Source organism: Zingiber officinale, chromosome 10A (genome assembly GCF_018446385.1).
Source record: "Zingiber officinale cultivar Zhangliang chromosome 10A, Zo_v1.1, whole genome shotgun sequence".
NCBI classification, from domain to species: domain Eukaryota; kingdom Viridiplantae; phylum Streptophyta; class Magnoliopsida; order Zingiberales; family Zingiberaceae; genus Zingiber; species Zingiber officinale.
The window spans coordinates 35744793-35765155 of NC_056004.1; the positions used below are offsets into that span (position 1 = coordinate 35744793).

General features: G+C 37.5%; 1 long non-coding RNA gene across 1 annotated transcript; it reads left to right on the top strand.

The window, feature by feature from the left end:
• Positions 1-6263: 6263 nt before the first annotated feature.
• LOC122027254 lies at positions 6264-7657 on the top strand. The gene is made up of 3 exons (XR_006124333.1): positions 6264-6425; positions 6584-6642; positions 7615-7657. It is a non-coding gene; the product is annotated as an uncharacterized LOC122027254 (long non-coding RNA).
• Positions 7658-20363: the final 12706 nt, after the last annotated feature.

Genomic DNA, 20363 nt, shown 5'->3' on the forward strand with positions numbered 1-20363 from the left:
AAGTTTTTGAACTTGAGTTGAATTTCCAGTCTGAACTGGGTCAGGCAAGGTTTTGAAGTTAGTCACTTCCATAAGGACTGCTACTTCCTTTAGAAGTGACTTGACCTTAAGGTTTGATTTTTCTAATTTGCATAATAAGTAATTAACTAAGTTGTTTAATCGAGGAATACTTACAGCGGTGTCAGGCCCTTTGGAAACGGATACGGATCCGTGGCTTTGCTCGGACTCGGTTTTCGACTCGCTCTCGCTCTCGGACAGATTGATTTGGTCCCGGGCCATCAGTGCAAGTAGACTTGTCTGATCGAGTTCGTCATCGTCGTCTTCTGAGGAAGATTTGTCTCATGTCGCCTTTAGCACCTTCTTTTTCCTCTGCTTATTTGCATCCTTCTGATTTGGGTAGTTGACCTTGATGTGCCCTTTCTGGTTGCATCCGTAGCAGATCACCTCGAGCTTGACTTTTGAACTGGATTGAACCTCCTTGGATTGTACTGCCTTGGAGACTTTGTAGGCATCTACCATTGATGTCCACAATGTACTCCTTGGAAAAGCATTTAGAGCGTACCTTATAATATCCCGATTCTCGACTCTTTGCCCGATCGCATGGAGGGAGTTGAGAATGTCTTGTATGCGTGCGTGGAGTTAGCTTGCTGTCTCTCTGTCCTGCATTTTCAGGTTATATAATTTATTAAACAAAAGATCTCTCTTACTCACCTTGGTGTCGGAGGTGCCCTCATGGAGTTCGATCAGCTTCTCCATAGCTCTTTTGCGCTAGAGAATGGTCCAACTCTGTTGAGCTCTTCTTTGGTCAGGCCACACTGGAGGGTGTAGGTTGCTCTGGCATCGACTTCCACCTTCTTGATTAGGGTTGGTTCCCACTTTTCACAGGGTGTAGGCTTGCCATCTTCGTCGGTTGGTAGTTGCATGTATTCCAGTCTTGATAATCATCCAGGTCTCGAACTGGATCTTGAGGAAAGTTTCCATTTGTCCCTTCCAGTACCCGAAATCTTTTTCGGTGAAGAGCGGGGGGCGAATGGTGCTGAAACCCTCTTGTTGGGCAATTGATAGTATGCAAAAACAAAAATAAGAGAAATATCCCAAGATTAGGTCTTTGATTAGCAGTGCGGGAAATAAAGTTTTAAGATTACGAGCTCGAGTGGTGTTGCACCAACTTCGAGCAAAAATCGATTCGAAAAAAATGATTAGAATGTAGCTATTAAGCTAAATTTTAATTGACTCCGAAAAATCGAAAATACCACGAAAAAAAAGAATTTGCGTGATTGGTGGTTGCACCAGATCAACGCGACCCCGCTTTGATACCAATTGTTGGATCGAGACACGCTAGAGAGGGGGGAGGGTGAATAGCGCTCGTGGCTTTCACTATTTTTGAATTCGTAAATCGTGCGAGTTAAAGCAGCGGAATAAAGTAAAGAAGACAAAGCAACACACAAAGACACGAGGAGTTACTTGGTTCGGAGCCTGTGGCGACTCCTACTCCAAGGTCCACGATCGTTGATCGCTTCTGGTGGGCAACAACTATAAGCTTGAAACAATAGTACAGAATATGAGTTACAATGAGTGCAATAATGAAAATTATACCGAACGACATAATCTAAAATAGCAGAGCTCCGGGTCGTCGGAAACTTGAAACAGCACGTCGAGGTCGTCACGTAAGCAGCGCACAGGAGGGATTTTTAATTGATTGTCCTAAGGTGCTGCTCGAATCCCTCTTTTACACAGTGTTGGAGGTGCCTCCAAGCCTGTTCAAGGCGCCTCCAGGCCACCGAGTCGCACGGGTGGATCAACACAAACTTGGTCGGACCTTATCAGGTTTAAGGCACCTTCATGCCTCCTCAAGGCGCCTTCAAGCCCTGGTCCAAAGCGCCTCCAGCTTCCTCCGAGGTGCCTCCAGCTCCTCTGGATAGCTACCTTCGGCTTACACCTGAGGCGCCTCCAAGCTCCATGGAGGCGCCTCAGACACTGTTCATCCGAGGTCAAATGTGCTTCTTTATTCCTGCAAAATGTGTTAGTCCCAAACACAAACCCTACAAAACAAAGTTAGGACAGAAATATGATAAATGATATAATCGACAGTCATCGGACTGTCCGGGTCTGACTTCGGATTTCCGACCGAAAATCCTAGGTCGACCCGATGCTTACTGTTCCCTCTGTGGGGAACGCACCCTCACCTACTCCACTCAGGAGATTTGCCTGTTGCCAGTACGATCCTCCAGATCGACCGGACTTTTGCTCGGCGCTCGATGCTTCCAGACTTTCTGCTGAACTCCCGCTTTCCGGCCAGTCCAGTCTTTCACCTGGTTCGCGACACCAGGACTTTTCACCTAGGGTTACCATCCCCTAGGACTTTTGCCTGAAGCACTCGACCCGCCAAGACTTTCCGCATAGGGTTACCATCTCCTATGACCTAGAGTTACCACCCCCTAGGGTTTTCACCTTGCCTAACCGCAGCTAGGGCTTTTACCTAAGAACACTTAGGACTTTCCTGCAAACTCATTCAAACCATTAGATCACAACATAACCTTAACTTTGAATCCTTTGCCATTATCAAAACTTTGGTTTGATCGTCTGATGCTTCCCGCACCAACAGTTGACATAGCCGATCAAAATTAGAAAGAGAATATCATTTTTAGAAATTCCAACCTCTTCTCTAGTGGGCATCCCATGAAAAGCATCATCTTCTCCTTGTTCTCTCCTAGAAATAGATACGCAGCAAGTATATTTTTATCTGGAACACCAGCACAAACTAGAGCTTTGTAGAGTTTCTCATTCACATTTTGTTGGCGAAATGACCTATTTTCAATCACTGAAGTTGAACGATTAATTGCGACAACAACTTCCTTGACATTAATGTCGATGACTGAATTTTTCTTACTGCCATATGAATCAATAGATGCAAGCTTTCTATTCCTTGATCGATCGTCAAATGGTGGACTATCAGCGATCACTTCCAAATTCTCATGTTCATCATCTAATCCAAGATCTCTTTGTTCTTCCTTTAAAATAATTTCAATATTTCTTTCTGCAGCAGTAGAAGCTCTTTGACCATTTGCCCTATCGTGAGCAAACAACTCTAACAGCTTCTCATAATGAGGTACCGGGGTATATCTCCACTTCGTGATTGATGGATTAGCCTAGACAAATTTAAACATAATTAGAAATACAATGATAACTACATTTATGGTTGGTCCGAGTGAAGCAAATCAATCAAGTTGGTAGGTGAAACCATGAAATAGATGAAGCAAAAAACAGATGCATGTCATACATAATACTTTTTACAGAATATATAGATGCATGTCATACATATCTTGTGTCATCTACAAGCAAAATGAACTTGTCAAAAGTAATGTAGATAATGTATCAGGACATTGTCAAAAGTGAAATAGTTTGACCAAAATATTTAGAAGAAAAGAAATGAAAATAATGGATTGATGGATTAATCTAGACAATTTTTTAAACATAATTAGAAATACAATGATTGACTAAAAATGAATTAATACTTACATCAATAAGTTGCTTCCAAACCGCCTCCTCAACCTCAAATCTTCTACTTTCAGCATGCCATTGAACTCCACTTGCATTCTTAAACAAAGCATAACATGAATTGAAATGACTTTTTAATGTTTTAACTCTGTTCTTCAAATTATCATTCGTCAATGGGATTTCAATCTTTTCAGTACAAATGACAACCATATCTTTGTACACACACTACAAGAATTTCTAGATTTAACCATACCTAATAGACAACAGTTTTTCAAGAAATTGTTGTCTTTTTTCCATTTAACAACAGTTTTATTGAAAACTGTTGTTGTTCACCATAATATTTTTTAAATAATAACAATTTTTCAAAACACTGTTGTCTAATGTGTGTCAAAGACAACAATTTTAAAAAACTATTGTCTTTTAGTGTTGCTTATGTGATAATATACAACAGTTTTATTAAACTGTTGTCTATTGAATGTTGTTGAATCATAAAAACACAACAGTTTTTTTAACTTCATGAAAAAAACCTAAAACTCACTTCTCTGTGACTCTTCAAACGAACAAAAACCTATCTCCAACTCCTCCTTCGCGACTCCTCCGCGAAAGACGCTCCTCCTCCAAATTTGACTTTATTTGGAGGTCAAATGATGGAGATCAAGCAGAATTAATATGAGTCGTTGATCCAGATCAAGAGAAATCTTCCTCCTTTATTCAGATCTAAGCCATCCAACCCTCCATCCAGATTTGAAGCTACATGGACCATTGGATCGAAGCAAGAAGGCAACTAGATCCGCACCACTCATCTCTCATCACGATCTTTTCCCTTTCATTTTTTTTGCTAACCTAAAACTTTCCCTTCTCGCAGCGATCGCATTTCCTCTCCGCAGCACAACACGATCTTCTTCCATCGCCGACAAGGAGGCCGCTGATGAGGAGGCAGGCGACAAGATTGGGCGCCGACTGCTCGAGAGGTGGCTACTGAGGCTCAGTCACCAGCACGAAGCAGCCGTTGCCTCGCTTCGCTTGTAGGTGGTTCGCGAGCGGCTACTTGAACGGCGAGGTAACCCTTTCTTCCTCTCGTTGCGGCAATCCACAACAAGATCCTCGAGGTCGCTCATGGCCACCTTGCACTTACGCGACTTGTTCTCTGCTAACTAGAATGTTGCCCGCACCTTGCCTCCTCTGCCACTCCTTCGCACCACCCGTGACCTAGCTTCCTCCGCCACTTCTCCCGCCGCCCACACCTAGCCTCCTCCGCCACTCCTCCGCCCACTCATCATCATCATCATCATCATCCAATTCTTCAACTGTTAGTGTATATCAAATCTACGGTAAGCTTTAAGATCTGCATCTTTATTGGATATTCCATCGGTTGCAAGTTAGGATCCAGCTGTGGCAGGGGTCTGTTGCCATAGTGACCATTTTAGGTTTGCAGAATTAGATCTTCCAATTACGAACAAACTCATTAAGGTTTGTTTTCTTATCCATATTTCTTATTCTTAGGGTCATATGAACATGACTTTCTCTGAATGACCTTAAAGTAGATTTGTTTCAATGACAATGATTCATCATTTTGTATTCTTACTTATATTTTGAATTTTGATACTTACTAATATATCTAGGTTCACCAACATATAAACTTTCACTTATATTTGTAAATTATAGTTGAATGATGTTTGAGGAATGACTTTTTAGTCGATAATGCATTGGTCTTAGAATGCATTGATATGGTATTTATCCAAGCCATATTGTCCAGTGTTTGCTTTGTTCTATCCAAATAAACTTTCAATTTCTTTAAAATACAGCTAGATTCATTTTTAGAATTCATTGGTTATTCTTTTGAGATTTTTTCTCCTCACTTTGATGGCTGATATACGACTTTTCTTCCATAAAGCCTTTCATTCCATTCATAGGGATGGCAAACATCATCCACAAGTGATGTGGAATGTGAATGAGAAGAATTTTATGCCTCACTTGGCTTCATCTTGGTTTGTGCTACTCATTGTTATAGATTTAGTGAAATATAATGTATTTACAATTTTTGGCTCATTTAGACTATTTTTTTCATATATATATATATATATATATATATATATATATATATATATATATATATATATATATATATATATATATATATATATATAGCACAAGATAGGGAAGTGGCTAATAGTTCTTCTTACTTAAACTACACTATTGTTATCCTTATATCCCAGCCTAATCTGATTCTACATTAAATCCACAGATGAGATTGTTGGTGTGTGTTAAGATTCAAATACAATGTTATTTTGCTTCTCAGCTATTCAATTTCTAAACAGCGAACTGTTTCATAATTGGATTTTTGAAAGTCATGTATCAACACATGCATGGATGGAAGGTGTTATCATGTTCTTTAATCCGTCTAGTACCTTGCTATCATGGTTATGTATATTTTCCTTTTATAGATTCGTTATGCATTTGAACTTTTGACAAATGCTTTATGGAAGAGAGATTATGACCTTTTTGGCATTGATGAACACTCTGAATCCTTTCTTGTTGGAGAATTTCAAGTTTTAGTTACTAGTATGGTATGTTTTTTTTACTCAATATAGAATGATATGTTGTTGACAAGTATCCCGTCTTTGGCTTTAGCATGTCAGTAATAATTCATCCATTTCTCAGAGATCGAACTCCCAATTATTAATTCATCTTCACTTGGTATGTTCATTGTTCTACTGATGCAAAAATGTCAGCATGTGCATATGAGGTGTGTAAGCCTTTATGTAGAAGAATTGATTAGCAACTTTTATGATTGCAGTTAGGTATGCTGAGTGATATGATATGTAGAAGAATTGATTAGCAACTTTTATGATTGCAATTAGGTATGCTGAGTGATATGACCAAAGTTCATTTCTATTGTCGGGAAATCAAAGCCTTCGCTCATACAAGTAAGTTTTTGCAATTCAAAATATTTTCCATTGATTAAAGGAGCACACATGATAAGTTTGGTTTCTTAATTACTTCTTTTAATACTACAAGAAATTATACAAATGATGTATGCCAGGTATAGAAACATGATATCTTCTTTTTGGAACTCATGATTTAGGTTTATTCTGGAAGCCTTCGCTGTGCTCATGCAATTCATCAGTGCTTGGAAGAGGAGAGGTATGTACTTGGCTTTCAACAACATTCAGTATTAATTGATACTTTATCTACGTGTTGGTTCCTCTATTCATTGTCTGGAAAAAAATATATATGTGGATTCATTTAGATTTTAGCAAATATTGGTGCAGTAAGAATCTTGTATTTTCTTTCAGGCATATTTTCTACCTTATGTGTACCTTTTTTTGTGTCAACCTTTGATGTTTCTATGTGGTGCAGTAAAGTACCATGTCTATATATATTCCTAATGGCAAGTGAGGTCAACAATCTAATACTAATTTTTGTTGATATTACAATAACTTAATGTCATGTATTGTAATCCACGATGTTGCTTAGGAGTAAACATTGCTTTATTTACAAAGTTCATTGCAACAAGTGGTCGCCATAAGGTACTGACTGCCAACAAATAGAATTGTGGGGACAACTACTTAAAATGTTATGCCAAGTAGATTTTTAATGTTTCTTTTAATTTAGAGTATATCACAATGAAAAAAATAACAAACCTTGTTAGCCAGTTTTTGTTATATACTTTGCAAACTCTAAAGCTCTATATTACTGGAGACTAGCTAGACTTGTTGTTGTTGAATTGGATTAAAATCATATGATTTTTATTTTCACAGGAAGTAAAAGGGTGTTTAGAAGATGCACAAGTAGAGAAGATTTGATCCAACAAAACAAGATACTTTGGCATATATATGTGTGATATATTGTTATGGGTACTATTTAGTTTTGTAAACTTCGATGTTTGGATGTTGATGTTTGGTACTTTAATGATGTTTGGATTGTAGGTTCTTGATCAATGATATTTTGTAGATAACTTGAACTGAAATTGAGGTATGCAGTAATTTTAGTTTGTGCCTAGAAAGAAGTATTGTTATCATATTCAATTGTGTACATCGTCTTTGTCATCATCATCTTTATGCCATTTACTCCTGGGAAATGACTTAACTTGCAATCATATGCTATTTACCTCAGGGAAAAGATAATGACCATACCTAGAAAGGAGAAGAAAAGAAAAGCTAGGAGGGAGGAGAAAGCAGAAAAGGCTGCAGTTCTTGATATGGTGTTTAGAAGATGCACAGGGTGTTCAGAAGATGCACAGGTAGAGAAGATTTGATCCAACAAAACAAGATATTTTGGACTTCATATATATGTGTGATATATTGTTATGGGTACTATTTAGTTTTGTAAACTTTTGTGATGTTTGCATGTTGATGTTTGGTACTTTAATGATGTTTGGATGTTGATGTTTGGTACTTTAATGATGTTTGGATGATGATGTTTGATACTTTAATGAAATTTGCACTGGATGATGATGTTTGGATTGTAGGTTTTTTATCAATGATATTTTGTAGATATATTATTTAAATAAAATAATGGTTATAAAATGATGGAAAAGATTCAGTTTTTTATTTATTGTCAAAATGTTGTATATTGTACCCAAAGACATCAGTTTAAATATGTGAAACTGTTGTCAATGGCGTTAAAAGACAACGGTGAAAAATCATTGTCAAACTGATGTTAAATAACATTGATGGCTAAAAAGACAACGAGTTTTAACCGTTGTCATTGGCTAAAAAGACAACGGTTTTTAATCATTGTTGTAGACAGTTCAAAACTGTTGTTGAAGAGCATATTATTAAAGGAAAACACTCAAAGACAACGGTGAACAACTATTGTCGTTGAATAAAAAGACAACGATTTTTTACCGTTGTAAAACTGTTGTCTTTGTCTTCAAAGACAACGGTTAAAAACTGTTGTCTTTGGGCATCCTCTTTAACAACACGACATTTAACAATAGTCCGAAAGGGCCTATGACAACAGTGAAAAACCGTTGTTGTTAGGCTTTTTTCTTGTAGTGGCAGTAGATGTGAAGGTGCCACCTATTCGGTTACCATTAACTTGTTGTTCTAACATAGCATCTATGAAAATTCTATACATCTCTCCAGTCCACTTAATCACATCTCTCTTGACTTGTTCAATTGGTGTATCCATTCTTAATCAACACCTAAATCAAATGCACACATGAACATGGAAAAAAATCAAATCTTATTCACAATTGTAAACATTCAAGTATAATAATATTGGTCTGACAAGAAAATTGCAGGTATAAAAATAAAATAAAATCCAATAGATCAACATCTAACCTTAAGAGTTATCAAAAAACATATTCAATCCATTACATTATTCGAATCAAACATTACTAGCATATAAGAAGTAAAATAAAAGTGACTCATAATCAATATATTACATCATAACATCATGATTCTTTTGATAATTTTCTAATAAATCGAAATAACCCTTCTTTAGTTAATATTGTAATCTAACCACATAGCATTAGCTATGTTATCTCTAACCATGCTTCCTTGCCTCCAGTCATCGTCCTGTCATTCATTGTGACTCGCTTCATCGTTAGAAGTTGCACTCAATTCACGATCCACTTCATTAATTAATCTCTTATCTGGATCCACCCCATTAAAAAATTATGAAGAATACAACATGCTAAGATAATATCGGTATGAATATCAACTTCATAGTAAGGCTCTGTTCCACTAGAAATAATTGGAAATCTCTTTTTTAAAACCCCAAAAGCTCTCTCGATTGCACCATGAAGATTTGCATGTCGAAGATTGAATAACTCTTTTGCATTTGTAGGGCCACATCTCGAATATTCTTTCAAGTGATAACGAATTCCTCGATAAGGGGTAATCAAGCCTCTCTTCAACATAAATCCAGAGTCAACTAAATAATATTTACCTACCACCAAATCAAAGATATAAGTTAGTCATATTTACTTTCAAATATTGTCTACTAATAAACATTAATTGTAAACTATATACCATGAGGAATTATCAATTTATCACGTCTAGATAGGGCATTTTTTATGATTCGAGAATCAGATGCAGTTCCTTCCCATCCAGCTAGAACATATGTGAACTTCAAATCAAAGGAGCATCCAACCAACACATTGGTAGTTGGCCAATCCTTTCTTCCTCTATATCAAGGTGCATCTACATCAGATACCTTAACACGTATATGAGTTCCATCTAATGCACCAACACAATCCTGTAATTAAGAGACAATTGACATATGTGGCTACAAAATATATTACCAAACTTCTGAAGTTCAAAATGATAAAAAAAATACCTTAAAGTAAGGATAGAATCTGTTGCTACTCTCTATATGAGGAGGAATTTCAGATCCATCTGGTTGCTTTATAAATTCAGCATGAAGGCTAATAATGACTTTCAAGACTTCATGAAAGTGATTACTAGTAGTCCTTGTACTATGACGAAAGAAAAAACTCAATTCTCGATTTTTGACATCATAACCGAGCAAATATAAAAATTTAGCAACCTTTTCTTCAACACTTGAATTCCTATTGCCTTTTACCCTATTGTTGTGCTTTAATATTTCACACAAGCGTATAAAATCAGCTAAATTCACCCTAAGAATGCTATGGCATGCGTCGCTAGAAGTCATAAGATTGTGCAACAAAACACGTCAAACATTATCTTTTTACTCATTACTCTCCGTCAAACCTTTATCTACATATTTTCTCATATCCTTCGAAACCATCCAAAAACCAAGTATACAATTCCTATTTATAAAAACTTCATCATCCGAACTTTGATCCGAACTACCATCATGCTCATCATAATAATCATCAATATTTTGATCATCTTCTTCACCATTATCCCACTCCATCTTTTTAAACCTGTACATAGGATAATAATAATACTATAGATTGCTGTTAAAAAAAAATCAAAGTGCTAAATTATTGTAAAATAAAAATTAAAGACACCTTATAAAAATTTAAAACCCCTTCCTTTACTGAATTTGACACCGAGATTGCATTCGATGAATCAAAATTTTTTTTTTGAATGAACCTTATCTCATGTGTTATAAAGGAATGTTTGCACTTTTGGTAAACCGAAAATATGTGCTGGCTTCTTCAATATAACTCAAAAAGTATTTGTCGCCGAACATGACGAAGAAGGACGAATGTGGTATAAAAAAAAAATTAAGAACTGACATTTGTTGGCCAGATGGATGAAGAACGATGACTGTTGTAAGAAATCAAATAAAAAGGTAAGAAGGGGAAGCATGTTACCAGTATCACAAACGTCACAGAAAGAACAGAGGAGGATGCAGTCACATTGCCGAGGGAAGACAGAAGACTGCCGAGGAAAGACAAGATGCTGCTATAAGTTGCTGAGGAAAGACAGAAACGTTGCCGACGAAAGATCGAAGAAGTTGCCGCAAACAGGTGAGTCGGTGACGGACAAACGTTGCTTCTTCGGACGGAGAAAACAAGATGGGAAAAAGAAATGAAGAGTCACGTATACAGTGTGTAATTTTGTCAAGAAGAGAGGGTGCATGCGTTCTTTGGTTTTCCATCCTTTGGTTTTCGCCCGATTTGGCGATGATGATTTTTTGTTTCAAATTCAACCACCGATAGATTATGTTTCCTTTTCCTTTCAAAAGTTTAATAAAGTAAACGGTGACAAGTTTTCTACCATGAAAAACTTTCCCTAATTTTTATTTCCGCTCTCTCATGTAAACAAAGCCTTATGCTTGGAGGAGTTAGTTATTTTTGTTGTTGGTGGACCTCAAGCATGAAATTGAAGCTAAATTTGGATGTGGCCAAAGAGTTGGTTCCTTGTCGAAAACTGTTATATATAGAGTATGAATCCTGTATTTGGGGAGATGACTAAGCCTTCTCAATGTAGCCTTAGCTAGCTTTGAGTATTGTTCAAGATTATGGACTTAACAGAGCTTGCTCAATCATGATTGGACATCTTTACCTTTTGGATAATATTTATTTATATATCCAAAAATAAAGAAAGATAAAGATTCAATCATGTGAGATTGTTGTGAGATTATTTTGAATTCTATACACACTACATTTGAAAATGTAAGCATATGGTTTGAGGCAGTAAAATTCAACAAGCCATATAGTAGTTGGGTCTCCAACCAGATCTAATGATGTTAAAGGCACTGTGATTGCAATAGATAGTAAAGAGCTAAGGTTATTAGATATTGGCATTTTGGATTTAAAAATTTTTGTTGAGTACAACATTCAGCATTATGGAACTCATAAATTTTCTACACAAAGACTTTGATAAGCATCATTAGGTTTCTTATTTAGAGGTTCGATGTGAGGTTTGATTTTTGTTTATCAAGATTGAGGGTGCTAGATCTATTGATGCAAAAGGGTTTGCAGAGTATTCAATTTGGCAGAGAGAAGGACAAACTATCAAGTATTAGAGGTGAGTATTCAAAATAATGATAACGAAATAAGCCATACCATCATACTAGATGTTGTAGATTATATCATTCATGTTTATACAAGAACAAAAGATTTCATATAAAATTATAGACTCGTTTTATAGCTAGTGTCATTAACAAAATTCATATCAAGAGCTGACTGCATATGTTATTGTTGGAAATGGGGATAGTGGAGAATGTGGCCATGTTCCCCACTACTCATAATGGAAAAGTCCATTATGCCCCTAGTGTATTTCCCTATATAAAGGGGGTCCGTCCAAGGCTCAGGGTGAGTGAAATTGCAAGTGTGCAACGAGAGTAAGAGGAGAACATCCAAGGTAGCGGGATTTGGTTTGTGGAATTGCGGAGGGCTTTCCTATCCTGTGATCGCTCTTCCGACAGCGAGTTTCGTCATTGCCAATTGCGGATCTGCGGGAGATCGCTGTAAGTTTTTACCGCATTTAATTAATTCGTCTATCATGCATTTAGAATAGAATTTCTACATTTGTATCAGAGCGCGTAGTTATTTCTAAATGCTTAGAGACGAATTATGAAATCGTCGTTCGGATGTTTTTTCTCATGTCGTCGCTATTTTCCACGACTAATGTGTCGTAGCATACAACGTTGTACACCAGCGACGGGGTCGCTGGTAAGAGTCACCATCTCGAAAGAAGGGATATGGAACGGAGTTTGTCTCCGATGGTTGCCGACAATAAGGTCACAGGAAGACTTGCAATTGGGTTGCAATTTCAGCGATTAAGTCGTTTTGGCAACGTTAGCACTGCTGTTGCCAAGATAGAAAATCGTGATGATTTCGTGATTTTTACTGGAGTCGGCAAAGGTCAGTGAAGGTATTCTGGCTAGTCGACGATGCGTCAGTGGCCTTCGTGGCCGGCGACCGTGTCCGTCGCGGTGCGTGGCGTGCGTGGCTTGAACAGCGTGCGAACGTGGGAGCATAAGGCGTAGAAAACGGCGATAACGAAGCACAATGCTTCGTGTGAGAAAAAGTTTGATTTAAAAAAAAAAACGTGAGCAAAGATGATAATGTTTCATGCTGCATGCAATTAAATTTTAAAAAAATGATAATGTTTCATTATGAATTATTGCATGCATGTTAATTAAAGTATAATTTTTTGTTTGTGAAATAATGCATCATTGAAATATGCTAATACATGCCTACTGTACCGTAGCATTACTTTCAATTTGGGTGCATACAGTAATTAATTGAAAATATAAGTTCAATTAATTTGTCATTTATGATAAATGATCAAGTGTAGTTTTGGTCCACTTAGATCCGGTTCAGGTTTAAATCATTAGTTGGTTTAACCGAACCAATTTGATCCAAATCCAAAATCAATTTGGGTTAATTAATTGGACTTGGACCAAATATGATCAAATAACCAGATTTATTCTATTAGGTCAGATTTGATTAAAACAATTAGATTTGTTCTAATTGGTCGGACTTAAATCAATGGGCATTGGTTTGATCAAACGGACCTGAGTTTGATCAATAAATTTGAAATTGGTTGAAATGGACTTAAAGAAAAAGTAACAGAACATAGGTACAAAAATCTCTGTCCAATTAGATTAGTTCTAATTAAAGACAATGGACCAAGCTTAGGATCTGGATCCTTAATCTACCAATCCGATGGGTCTGGCCAATTAGATTAGTTCTAATTGTTGACTTAAACTCCTGAAAATCGAGAAGATTTGTTTTTCTTGGTTTATTATGTTGGTACTATGCCTATATAAATTGAAATAAGTCGGTTTTGTACTGGTTAGTCAGTTTTATACTGACTTATTTATTTTCAATTTTTCAAATGGCACGGACCATTACCACATTGACTCGTCGCGAAGTGCGACGAAATCAGCTCAGGGAGGAGATTCAGGAGATAGAGTACAACTCTGCTTATGGAGTCGACGGACACATTGGACGGCTTGATGATCTGTTTTGGAAACTTGGGCGAGAAGAGTTTTCAGTCCTAGACAGTTATAGGATTTGGGCTTTGATGCAATCATTGCCAGAAAATCCTAGGATGATAGCGGACTATATTTGGGGGCGTCATCAAGGACGCGTCACATATTCTGTATTATGTGAGGAGTTGCTTCATCATATTGACTGAAGATGATCCGGAAGAGTTCGAAGAGGATCCGGAAATGATCGAGGAGGAACCAGAAGAGGATCCAATTATGGATCCAATAGAGAACCTTGAAGCTGTCCTGCCTGTGATTACCCCAAATGAGTCCAGGCTGACAGAGATTATATTAGCCACTGCACTAGTGTCTGTCCTAGTGGGAGTGGTAGTTGCCTATCTAGTTTATTAGAGTTCTGTTATTTTTATTGTCGTTTTGTATGAACAATAGTTAGTCCATTTCATTCATGTCAGTTAGTTATATGTTAACAATTTGCAGCATAATTTTATATTAATGATATGTTCATTTATTTATGCTGTTTGCTTGACATGATGCATGATTAGTTCATGAAGTATTAAATAATTAGTTCATTTAATTAAAAAAAACATGATATATTAAATGATTAGTTCATTTAATTAAATAATTCATGATATGATAAATGATTAGTTCATTTGTTGGGGTGTATGTAATAGAATTGATTAATATTAATTTGATTGGTCATACAGATGATGAGTGAAAACATAGTTGTCACTTGATTTTGTAAACCAACTCAAAGTGATATTAAGTCAATCATAAATTGCATACATATGATATACACTGAATACTAAATAATGTGTTTATTTATGATAGATTATGACAACCAAAAACATAATAGCTGAACTCAACAAAGGTGAAAAACTTAATGGGGATAACTATGAGATCTGGCACCTCAGGATACAGTATGTACTTGAGGAACAAGAAGTTCTAGAGGTTGTAAATTAGGTTATGGAAGTATCTGTAGATGGTCCCACTGCACAACACAGATGAGATCTTGATGTCTATAAGGCATGGAAGAAAAAGGACTCCACTGCAAAGGGTATATTGATTAGTTCAATGGTAGACGACCTAGCTTTTGAATATGAGTCATATCTTACTGCTCATGAAGTCTGGGTTGCCCTTAAAGAAAATATAGTGGAGTAAGTCTGAGCAAGCTTCGCCAGCTGACAATCAAGTTTGACAGCTACAAAAAGCGTCTGAATGTGTCAATGGTTCAACACCTCAGGGAGATGTCGAACATAATTCGGGAGCTTAAAACTGCAGGTCATGAGTTGACTGATGAACAACAGGTTCAAGTAGTTATACGTTCACTTCCAGATTCTTGGGAGACCATGAAGCAGACCTTAACTCACAGTGAGAGTATCAAGACTTTCACTGACGTCTCACGCCATGTAGAATTGGAGGTGGAGAGAGTTGAATCTGCGAGGATTCCTGGACAAGCTTTTGTGGCTGTAGGTTCTGCTGGATCATATGGATCCAAGAAAAAGAAATGGTTCAAGAAAGGGAAGGGGAAGAAGAGGGAAGCTGCTGTTGTGGGACAAGGCCCAATCAAGAAGATAGTCAAGAAGACTGGAAAGAAACCTAAAAACAAGTTGACTTGTTTTAACTATGGCAAAAAGGGCCACTTTGCTCGAGAGTGCACTGAGCAGAAAAAGGTAAATCCAAGTGTGTCTTCTTTTCAAGAGCATTTTGTCGCTAGTTCAGTGTTGTTAGCAGATTCTTATCCTTTGTGGATTATAGATTCGGGAGAAACCAACCATGTAGCTCGGGAACGAGTTACATTTGTTGAGTACCGTCGGGTACCAGCTGGCAACAAGTGGATCTATGTGGGAAATAATCCAAGAGTTGAAGTCAAAGGAGTCGGCACTTGCAAACTCAACCTACGTAGTGGTAGAGTTTTATTTCTACATGATGTCCTGTATGCTCCTAAAATTCGACGGAATCTTGTTTCCGTTACGTGTCTTCTTGATTTAGGGTATTGTATTAATTTTTACAATCGGTCTGTTGAACTTAAGATTGACTCAGTGTCAATCGGATATGGTTTTTTAACAAATGATTTTATGGTTCTTGATGTAGAACCAGATGTCAATTATGCTATTGATGGTTGTTTTTCAAACATTGCTTTAACTAGTGATGCAGATATAATTGATGAGATTTGGCATGCTAGATTAGGACACATAGGACAAGAACGAATGAATCGGTTAGTTAGAGAGGGTCTATTGGGCACTCGAGCTAAAATTCAATTGTCTATATGTGAGCATTGTCTTGCTGGAAAAGCAACTAGGAAACCATTTGGTAAGGCTATTAGATCTGAATCAACATTGCAGTTAATTCATTCGGACATTTGTGGTCCAATGAATGTGAAGGCTAGACATGGAGCTTCCTATTTCATTACATTTATTGATGATTTCTCTAGGTTCGGTCATGTGTATTTGATTTCTCATAAATCTGAAGCATTAGATTGCTTCATTCATTATATGAACGAAGTTGAGAATCAAACGGAATGTAAAGTTAAGGCTTTACGCACTGACCGTGGAGGGGAGTATTTGTCTAATATGTTCAAGACAATATGTAATGATAGAGGGATTATTAGATAGCTGACAATCCCTGGAACTCCACAGCAAAATGGGGTAGCTGAAAGAAGAAATAGGACTCTTCTTGAAATGGTTAGGTCTATGATGGCGCGAGCTAATTTGTCAATCTCCTATTGGGGAGATGCATTATTAACTGCAGCTTATATACTTAACAAAGTGCCTTCAAAGTCAGTTCCATCTACCCCATATGAACGTTGGACAGACAGAAAACCAGATTTGAGTAATCTGAGACCTTAGGGGTCAGCTGCTTATGTTCATGATAGTTCTCACAAGTATGGTAAACTAGGGCCTAGAGGTAAGAAATGTATCTTTATAAGATATCATGAGACCTCCAAAGGTTATGTTTTCATAGGTGAGCAACTAGGTGGAACCATCTCCGAAATAGACTCGAGAGATGCAACTTTTCTCGAAACAGAGTTCCCAATCAGAGGTGATGTTGATAAAAATGTTCCTCTATTTGAGGAGGATGAGATATTATCAACGAGAGAGGTGTCAAAAGGGATACCTAAGTCTAGTCAACTGAGTGGGAGTGATATGCCGAGTCATGAGTTGACTTCTCAACAGCCCAACTTACGAAGAAGTGTTCGTAAGATCAAACCTAAGAAGAGGTTTGATATTGAGAATGAGGCATTGGTTACACTTCCAATTGACGATGACGAACCTCAATCCATTGAGGAAGCATTGGGATGTAGAGTTAAAGAAAAATGGAAAGATGCAATGGTTGAAGAAATGGAGTCCATGATTCAAAATCATGTTTGGGACTTAGTCGATCTTCCTCCGGGCCGAAGGGCTATTGGGAATAAGTGGATTCTCAAAATAAAGAGGAAAGTAGATGGATCGATTAAAAGATACAAAGCTCATTTAGTTGCAAAAGGATATACCCAAATGGAGGGTATTGATTTTGAAGAGACATTTTCTCCTGTAGTGAAATTTGTATCAATTAGAGTTATTTTAGCCTTTGTGGCACATTATGACTTGGAATTACATCAAATGGATGTAAAAATCGCTTTCCTTAATGGTGATCTTGATGAAGAAATCTATATGGTTCAACCAGAAGGTTTCATTGCTGAAGGCCAAGAGCAAAAAGTATGTAGACTTAGAAAGTCAATATATGGGCTAAAGCAAGCGTCAAGACAATGGAACATAAGATTTAACGAAGTCGTTTTATCTTATGGTTTCGAGATGATCAATGAGGATCATTGTGTTTTCCTGAAAAGGGAAAAAGGAAAGTATGTCATTTTATCATTATATGTTGATGATATGCTGATAGCTGGAAATGACATAGGATATGTGAATAAAGTCAAGAAGTGGCTGTCATCACAATTTGATACAATAGATATGGGAGAAGCTGAATACATCTTAGGGGTGAAGATCATAAGAGATCGTTCTAAAGGACTTTTGGGTTTGTCACAAGAGTCTTATATAAATAAGATGTTACATCATTTCAGCATGTCTAATTGCAACATAGAACATACACCTATTGTGAAAGGTACTGTATTGAGCAAGAGTATGTGTCCTAAAACTCCAGAGGAAATAGCTGAGATGAATAAAAAACCATATGCCAGTGCTATTGGTAGTTTGATGTACACTATGTTGTGTACACGTCCCGATATCAGCTATGTTGTGGGCTTGGTCAGTCTCTTCCAGTCAAATACAGGACCGAGACACTGGAAGGCAGTAAAAAGGATATTCAGATATCTGAAGGCGACAACAGATTATTGTCTCTGTTTTCAAGGATCAGATATGAGTCTGAAAGGTTATTCAGATGCAGATTGGGCTGGAGACCTAGATGATAGAAAATCCACATCAGGCTATGCATTCTTGCTGAATGGTGGCATCATCTCCTGGAACAACAAGAAACAAGCTTGTGTATCTTTGTCTACTATAGAAGCTGAATATGTGGTATGTTCAGCAGCTGTGCAAGAAGCAGTCTGGTTGAGAAGGTTTCTGAAGCATCTGAAAATTGCTGAGGATAGTGGGAGTCCAGTAACTGTCTACTGTGATAGTCAAGCTGCAATAGCTTTTTCCAAGGATTCCAAATATCATAGCAAAGGCAAGCATATAGAAATTAAATATAATTTTGTAAGAGATATTGTGGCTAAAAGAAAAGTCATTCTTGAGTATGTCCCTACACGTGTTATGCTTGCAGATCCTTTTACTAAGCCAATGACTAAAGAGTCATTTAAAGAACATGTAAAGTCTTTGGGATTTCGTAGAATGTAACATCATTGAAATAATAATCAGACTTTGTGTTTTGATTGTGTCATTTGCCATAATTTATTCAGTGTATATGTAACGACCCGCCTTCTACTACTAGGCTGTAAGGCGAATCGCTACATTCGTTCTAGGCTATACTGTGCGGAAAGCTGGCTAATTAAAAATTTCGGCTAAACTATGGTAGTTACCTCTATTAATACTGTGAGAGAGAGAGAAATTTCATATTCAACTATCTCCTAGATATTCATAGGTATGCTGGGGAAGTGAAACTGAAGCTTTGGATTGGTCCGTGGAACGATCCACTGGCACGCACGGGCATGCTATTCTGTGCCTCGCTGGATCGGTCTGCGGACCGATCTAGCAGGGGCTGGACCGGTCGGTACGACCGATCCAGGTGTGTCTGGATCGGTCGACCGATCGATCCAGGCACCTGGATATCTCCTCCGAGGCCACTGTATTGAGCTGGATCGGTCGGCTGACCGATCCAGGTACCTGAAAATCTCTTCGAGACTACTGTATCGAGTTGGATCGGTCGGCTGACCGATCCAGGAGGATACAGTAGCATACTGTATCTCGCTGGATCGGTCGGCTGACCGATCTAGTGGAACAGCTCAGACTCTGATCGGTCTGGAGACCGATCAATGTCTGATTTCTCTCGAAAATTCTGATTTCAGCACTTTGGCGTGCCAAAATCCCACACAACAGTTCTAACACAATGAAAATACATTCTAGCATGAAAATACTAATGTTCTAAACATATTAAGCTAAACAAGACATAGTTACTCAGCTAGAACGATTAGTAACAAGTCTAAAAAGTGAAACTAGACATATTAAGTGCTAAAACTGAACTAAAAGTGTTTGGATCCCAAGGATCTTTATTCCAGACCCCTTGCACACACACATCATCATAGCATCGCCCTCCAGCCTCCACTAGTCCACTTTTCCTTTACCTTTATCTGCAGTATAAGAAAAGTAGTATCTGTAAGCTAACAAGCTTAGTAAGAAACCATCTACCTCACAAAAACATGCAACGATGCAATATGATTTTTAAAGCATGCTATTTGAAAATATGCACTGAACTTGCTAAGACATGGTATACTGAAATCGTAAGGCATAACATATAAGCATGGCATAAGCACTGAATCATGGCATAGCAACCAAATAACCACTGAACTGGATATAAGCTAAACTAACTGAAGCTAAATCTGTAACTGGAAACAAACCCAACTAGCATAACTGATTTTGAGTTTTGAAATCTAATACATAATAAGTGAAAATACTAAACATGCTGTTTGGGCCCGGCAACTGTACTTGCTGTGCGCGCATCCCTAACTAGACCCGGGTTTGCAAGTCCCGAATTTAGTAGGGTTAACTAGGTTATCTAAACCTAGGGACGACTGTGGGAGTCCAACCCAATGGATATCTGATCCGGTACAGTGCCACTGAAAATAAAATACTGATATCTATGGCTAACTGATATAACATGCTGTTTCTAGGTTATCTGTACCTAGAGCTAGGTTGTCTGAACCTAGAGGCGACTGTGGGAGCCCACCCATTGGACCGTAGTCCCATATAGCTAAAATAAACTGATTTACTGTTTTAAACGCTTCTAATGCATTTAACTGTACCATTAAAATGCCTAAGTTGTATTTTTACTGATCTAGTTATTTTGTCGAACACTTAGTGTGCCCC